Consider the following 7,605-nt stretch of genomic DNA (forward strand, 5'->3'; position numbering starts at 1 on the left):
TGTACAGGGAAGTTTTTTTAAAAAAATAATGTTTAATGTTTTATTATGCTTTTATATTTGTTGGAAGCTGTCCAGAGTAGCTGAGGCAACCCAGTAAGATGTTTGGGGTATAATAGTAAAATTATCATTATGGAATGGGACGTCCTTATTTTCATCGGAGTGTCAGGAGTGTGTTCAGGAGCCAGGTCCTGTGACCAGAAGGGCTTCGCAGGACTGGGGCTTTCCTAAGTTTGTGCTGAAGAGGCAAGGCGCAGCCGCACAGGTGAGGTCGATTGGTAACTCACAGCACCTGGTGGCAAGAGCTGGGAAGGGATATAAGGTCAGCATTTCCCTTTGGCTCTTTGCCACAGCAGAACGCTTCTTGCCTTGCTGCGTTTGGCTTCTTGACTCCTTGCATCTTGATTCTTGGACCCTTGGCTTCTTGACTCCTTGCTTCCTGACCCTCGGACCCTTGATTCTTGACTCCTGGCTCTCTGACCCTCGGACATTCCTGACTCCTGGCTTCTGGACTCCCATTCCTGCTCCCACCCCACTGTCTTGCCTCTGGTCCTGATGTCCTCAACCTCCCGTAAGCCAGACCATGACACAGAGAAATGTTGGAGGGTCTGTTTTGTCTGTATGTGTTTATGTACATTTTCCTGGGGAGGGAGTCCAGAGCTTTCATCAGATTCTCAAAGGCGTTTGTGAGCCTTCCCTTTCCCAAATCACAGATCTAATTTTAAAGAGAATAAGAGCTCAAGACACATTGTTATATTAGTTTCCACAATGCACATTTCCACATGAACAGGGTTAGGCTTCCCATTAGACAGAGTGAGGAAGCCGTCTCTGACAGTGGATGCTGAGGGGCAGCAAAGTGCTAGAGGAATGGTGGCAAGATGTTGGAGGAGGAAGGCCATGCATGCCATGTAGCCTTGACTTTCACCCTCTAAGCCAAGGGTCAACAACCTTTTGAGTGAGCCCCTTCTGGTCACTTCTCTCCCTGTCCCCCCAGATCAGCACACTCCCTCCCAAGAAACAAACAAGACAGACAGACAGACAGACAGACAGACAGACAGACACTTCACTTTATCAAAGAATCCAGGTATGCAGCATGCCCTCCAACATTTCTCCAATGAAAACAGACATCCCATTCCATACCCTCTAGCATTTCTCTGATGAAAATTGGGATGCCCAAAGGAAAAGCAGGACACTCCAGGACAGCTTCTGAAAATCCAGGCTGGTCTTTGGAAAATAGGGATGCTTGTGGTGTCAATCTGAACTTGGGAAAAGCACATAAAGTTCAAAGAGGAATCAGGGGGGAAATGTCACTCTTCCAACTTGCTCCTCCAACTCTATACTTTGCAAGGGCGGCTCAGAGGTTTCATGGGTGCCAAGGTAAGATCTGAAGGGCAACAGTGTACCCGTGGGCACCATGTTGGCAATCTTTGCTCTAAGCTAAGCCTGCTGCCCTGGGTTATAGTGGAAGGTGCTGTTTTGACACCAGTGTGGAAGTGAGACTGAATTGCCATTCCAGCTGTCTTCTGTGGATGTCATGAAGAAGAACTATGTTGTCCTTTACTCTGAGCAGTAAAATGTTTTCGGCTGGCTCTGCATATAGCGTGACTTTTTGTGAAATGGAAATGCAATCGCTAGTCGCTTTCCATGCCATCTACCTCCCTGAGATCTTCGTATTAAGGGCGGAATATAAATTTAATTAATAATAATAGTAATCTGAAAGGAATTCAATTTTTTTTGCCTCCTTTCAGTTCAGTTTTAGACATAACTGTCATCTATGCATTCATGGTTTTTTTTGACATATAAGCAGAAAACAAACACTGTCTCTCTTTGTTGCACCCTGAAAAATGACCAGAGACACTTTTACACATTGCATAGAGAGAAAAAACAGAGCCTATAGGATACATGGGTTTGCTTGCATTTGCACTTTTCTTTTCAGATGGCTACTTAAAACATCTTCGTTGCATCCCTAAAAATATGGTTTGCCAATTTCTTTCTGAGAAACGGAAGACATATTATTTTCCCCTGGTGCTAGTGAATAAAACCAAGAGCCAGGTTTAGCATAGTATTGCATCCTTTGGGTGAGGAGGTGGGAAGAAACAGTTCTATAGCCTGAGGAATGAATGGCCTGGAGGTATTTGAGTGACCTATCCTATTATGAGCGAAAGCAGCTTGTGGAGAAGGAAAAGGAAGCTTAAGCCAGTGAAAATACACAATAATAGGTTTAACTGCATCACTGCTACCGGATAATTCCTTAGGCGAAATGTTTGTAACTGCGGTGTTCACAGCCAATCGAATCCAGAAATCTTGCAAGGGATTGAAAGGTTATCTAAATCCGGCTGACTGTTCCGAAGGCAAGGCCATTCAGCACAGATCAGCCTACGCAGGCCAGACTATAGCTCGTCTCAGCTGTTGCCAAGGGACTGGAGCCCAAGAAAAGAATGGTTACCAGGGAATACCTTTAAATCCACCTCTAGTCTCCCAGGATCCTGGGGGACATGGGTGAATATTCCTTCTTTGCATCAAATACGACACATAGACAGCATAAGCAAAAGCCAGCCGCTGATATTTCCAAAGGAGGGTGCATGTGTGAGAGAGCAAGACACACACACACACACACACACACACACACACTGCTCTTAAAAACATGTATCTTTGATTGAAGCATTCTTTTGTGGAGCTGCAAAGGGTGCAGGGAACATGCCAAGACAATGAAAGGGACATCTGTGTGGATTCAGGAGGCAGAGGTGCGGCCAGGTAAGCAGTTCTGAAACTTCATAATTGTACAATTTACCTGGAAAAAACCCTTGGCTTATTTTAGATGCGTCCAGGAGTGAGCTTAACCGATCTTGAAACACATCTCACAACTCAACATGGCAGTCATGTCAGAAGCTGCCATTCTTTCCTGCCAAATGTCTTCTCTGATGACGCTGACACTGTTGGGGCGCATTGTCAATAAAGCAGTGCACACCTGCTCACAGTAAGCCTCTTATCGGAGCCATGGTAATTATGCACCCCATGTTCACTTATAAAGTCAACGTTTCTCCACTCTCCTCAACGTAGTTAGGAAAAGTTCATGGTCTTAAAAGGAAAACCCCAAACTCCACTTTAGCACAACATATGAAGGTGATCATTCTTCATACACCAACTGGTAGCACTCAGCAAAACATACATGATTATGTTTTTATATTCTGTTGGAAGCCACCCAGAGTGGCTGGGAAAACCCAGCCAGATGGGCAACTTATAAATAATAAGAATAATAAAATTACTACTACTACTACTACTACTGTTTATTGATTCTCTGTCTTGCCTTTCCTCCCCAATGAGCTTCAGGTGGCAAAGAGATAAGCAAATTAAATACAAAAAACCAAAGCATTTTAAAACAGTTTAAAACATTCTAAAAACAATTATAAATTAAGAACATCTAAAAGCAGCTGCAGTTAAAAACATTTTTTCCATCCAGTTCTTCCAAACATTCTTCAATTTCAGGGTTGCCAGCAATACCCAAAATACAAAAACAGAAAACGACAAAAACAAAATAGAGTTACATCTTGTAATTACTAACAGAAGGTAATATGTTTAGGTAAGCATATTTGTAAGATCTATTGGCAACTTGGAGACGTTCCGTATACTTCATCATAATATCACAGTTTGTAATTAGTCTCTTTTCTACAATCTGAGGCAAAGCTTTGATAGATGTTGCTGCATATGTCCCTAATTTGTATGTGAGATAAAATCATGCCACACAATTTACAAATCAAGTACTTAAGCTCTGTTTTGGCTGATGGATTCGTTTTTCAAACGCCCAACGTGAAATATTGTTCTGCTTAATATCTTGCTATATCACTGCAAGCAGTGAAAGACCGATGTCCAGCAACCCATAGATTAAGGGCCACTGCTTTATTCGTAATAAATCTAAACACAAACATTGATGGACAATTAAAGCAAGATAAAAGGATCCTAAAATAGAGATTTTCCAAGGGTGCACAGCACTTAAAGACCTGGAACTTATCTTGTCATCTTGCTAGATTAACAATATTTCCCCCTACTAGTTCCAGGGCACATAATGCTTTATGGCACTGTTATGTATCCTCTGCTGCTGCTTCTTCTGATTCTTTTGCACCCGATCGAAATATGGCCATGGTAACTGTTCCCAGTCTCCACTGTCAAGTTTCCAGTTCTGTAACAAAATAGTCCTTGGCTAGATATTTTAGTGCAGGTGCACTTGATACTCAGTAGCAGGCAATGCAGGAACTGTACCTTAGAAAGCAGAGTAGATCAATACCTGATAGTTACAAAACTGTGTCACCGAGGAGGTCAGCAAGCAGAGCACGTGTACACTTGCCCCTTGACATTAGTCTCTGGGAAAACGGAGGAACATCCTTTTGGACTGCCAAAGGAACATCAGGATGTGTATACAGTAAGTAGTAAGAGAGTTCAACCAGATCAATGTTGAAGACAACCACATTTCTTTAATAGAAACACAGGGAGTTGCCTTACTTTGAATCAGAGCATCGATCCATCTAACTCAGTATTGTCTACACAGACCGGCAGGGCCTCTCCAGGGTCTCAAATCTAGCCTTGCCTGTCAATTCTTGCGAATGAACCTGGGATTTTCTGAATGCAAGCCATGTGCTACCACTGAGCTAGAGACTGTCCCCAAATGACAGCGATGATGTGGAATAAGGGGTACTTTATATTTTAATAACTTTTGTTGTTGTTGCTTTTTTTTCAGCCAGAACTCACCAGAACACAGTTCCAGCACCTCTCAGGTGGGCACCATTGTCATTCTAAGAGAACAAGGAAGGTCTTCATGGTGAGTTCCAGCACCTTTTCCCCCTAGAGAGTCAGTGTGGTGTAGTGGTTAAGAGCAGTAGACTCATAATCTGGTGAACCGGGTTTGCTTCCCCGCTCCTCCACATGCAGCTGCTGGGTGACCTTGGGCCAGTCACACTTCTCTGAAGTCTCTCAGCCCCACTCACCTCACAGAGTGTTTGTTGTGGGGGAGGAAGGGAAAGGAGAATGTTAGCCGCTTTGAGACTCCCAAGGGTAGTGATAAAGTGGGATATCAAATCCAAACTCTTCTCTTCTCCTAGAAAAATAGCACTGTCTACACTGTTGCCCACCCTTCTCTGGCTTGCTGCCACCACATCCAAAAGCAGTCCACAAGGCTTTCGTGCCAAAGAATGATAAGAAGCATATGCATCAGCTAAGAAGCATAAGAGGAGCAGGCGGTGATGTCATGTGTGTGTGATGTCATACACATGTGCCGAGTGCTGTGAGTACCGGCTTCTCCAGTTGCTGCTTTTGAGGGAAGAGGCCCCAGCTCCTGCCATTGTTGTGACACACCCCACTCCCTACAGGCCGTGTGTGCTGTGCATGCCGCAAGTTGCGTGCCACACGCACAACATCAGGAAGAGCCAGGGCCTCTTTCCCAGGCAGCTGCAGTGGCAGGAGGAGAAGTCAGGCGTGGAAGCTGTGGCTCCATGCTTGGCCTCCTCTGTCCCCTGAACATTGGGGGTGGGCTAGGGGGCGGGGTGGCTCTGCTGCAGCCAAATAAATATTTGCCCCCCCCGGAAAAGTCCCCCGACATGGTGCCCTGATAGGAAGTGTACTTTAAGGCTCCCTGTTGCTCCTTCGCAGCTGTGTCTGTGCCATATATGATGCCATGCGTGATACTGAATTATTTGAGTAGGTTTGAACAATTTGGGGTAATTAAAATGTTAAAAGTTAAATAAACCTTATGGATGGAGGAGTGTTAAATGCATATAAAATTGTACATATGTTTGATTTGAATATGTTATTATTGATTATGTATACCCAATGTAAGGGACGCGGGTGGCGCTGTGGGTTAAACCACAGAGCCTAGGACTTGCCGATCAGAAGGTCAGCGGTTCGAATCCCCGCAATGGGGTGAGCTCCCGTTGCTCAGTCCCTGCTCCTGTCAACCTAGCAGTTCGAAAGCATGTCAAAGTGCAAGTAGTTAAATAGGTACTGCTCCGGCAGGAAGGTAAACGGCGTTTCCGTGCGCTGCTCTGGTTCGCCAGAAGCGGCTTCGTCATGCTGGCCACATGACCCGGAAGCTGTACGCCGGCTCCCTCAGCCAATAAAGTGAGATGAGCACCGCAACCCCAGAGTCGGTCACGACTGGACCTAATGGTCAGGGGTCCCTTTACCTTTACCTTTATACCCAATGTATCAGCTGCCTGGGGGGCTTCACTGTTTGTGTTTTGGTTGTTGGTAAAAATAAAAATAAAAATCTTTTTTTAAAAAAAATGATGCCATGTGTGCGACAGGCTCCCAGAGTTTGGAGAAAATGGCTTTATAGACCAAACTGGGATCCATGCCAGGCCTAATGCCCTACCCTGGCTTTAGAGAGCTTCTGATAAAGTAGATCTCCAACAGTCAACATGTTACCCTCCAGATATCCCTGACCATTTGTTATTCCTGCTGTGGCTCATGGGAGTTGGAGTCCATCAACATACGGAGAACACCAGCTGTCCCTGAGGGACGCAATACTGGGTTAAATGCACCAATAATTTGACTTGGTCTAAGGCAGCCTCATACCTTCCTGTACCACTTGCTGTTTAGGAGTACTTTTAATAGCGCCCCTTACATCCTGGAGCTGGCACCTTCTCTATGGTTTGGCAGTGTGTGTGTAATGGTGCCATCATTTCATTTCATTTCACTTTTGTGTACTGCCTTCCTCTATTACTACATGCAAGGTGGTTTATGAGCTAAAGAAACAACAAAATTGACAGCAAAGATCATACACCTAATAACAATCCAATGCAATACAAGTAATGATAAAAACATAACTTTAAAATAAACACATCAAATAAAGCAATATTCAACGATCCATTAGAATATAACAGTAAACAGTAAAATTAAACATCGGCAAACAATAATTAAACAGCTCACACTTAACAATTACAATTAAGAGTTACTAAACTATAATCAATCAAAGTAACGGCCAGTCAAATGTACAAAATACCACAAAGCACACAAAACCATGCAAAAGGATCAAACTGTGAGAAACAAAGACACACAAGTTATAATTTATTTATTTAAAAAATATCCCTCTTCTCTCTTCTCAGAAGTCATAGTCAGGGAAAGGCTCCCACAGCTGGAGGGTGGGCCAAGGCAGATGGAAAAAGCCATTGCGTGATGGTCAGCAAAGTTTCTCTCCCCTCACAGTTCTTCATCTGAATACATCTTTCTTATGAAGACAAAGGCCTTGGGAGCGGACATCTGGGACCCTACTCTGCAGAAAGAACTGGAAAGCCCCAAAGCACAGAAGGGCTGGTTTATTACATTGGGAAATAAGTGAAGTAATACACTCCTCTGAAAACCATTAGATTCAGAGTCCAAAACTGGACTGCTGTGTGCATGTGTGATTGCCTTGAGGCACATGATCTTGTTATATCTCCAGCTACTGAGGGAGGGAGTAGAATAAAGACCAGGACAACCTGAGTGTATCTTAAAGACAACTTCATTGAAAGGGCACAGACCTGCACGACATGTTGGGTCACTGCATGACATGTTGCTACCAAGATCTATGCTCCATCATGATGCATCATGTAAAATGTAGGCTTCTTCTTTGGCGATCAC

General features: G+C 44.0%; 1 long non-coding RNA gene across 1 annotated transcript; it reads left to right on the plus strand.

The window, feature by feature from the left end:
* The first annotated feature begins 3,331 nt into the window (after nt 1-3,331).
* On the plus strand, nt 3,332-7,372 carry LOC307199773. Its single transcript, XR_013832184.1, has 2 exons — nt 3,332-5,685; nt 7,092-7,372. It is a non-coding gene; the product is annotated as an uncharacterized lncRNA (long non-coding RNA).
* Nucleotides 7,373-7,605: the final 233 nt, after the last annotated feature.

Source organism: Podarcis cretensis (assembly GCF_951804945.1).
Source record: "Podarcis cretensis genome assembly, chromosome: 12".
NCBI lineage: Eukaryota > Metazoa > Chordata > Lepidosauria > Squamata > Lacertidae > Podarcis > Podarcis cretensis.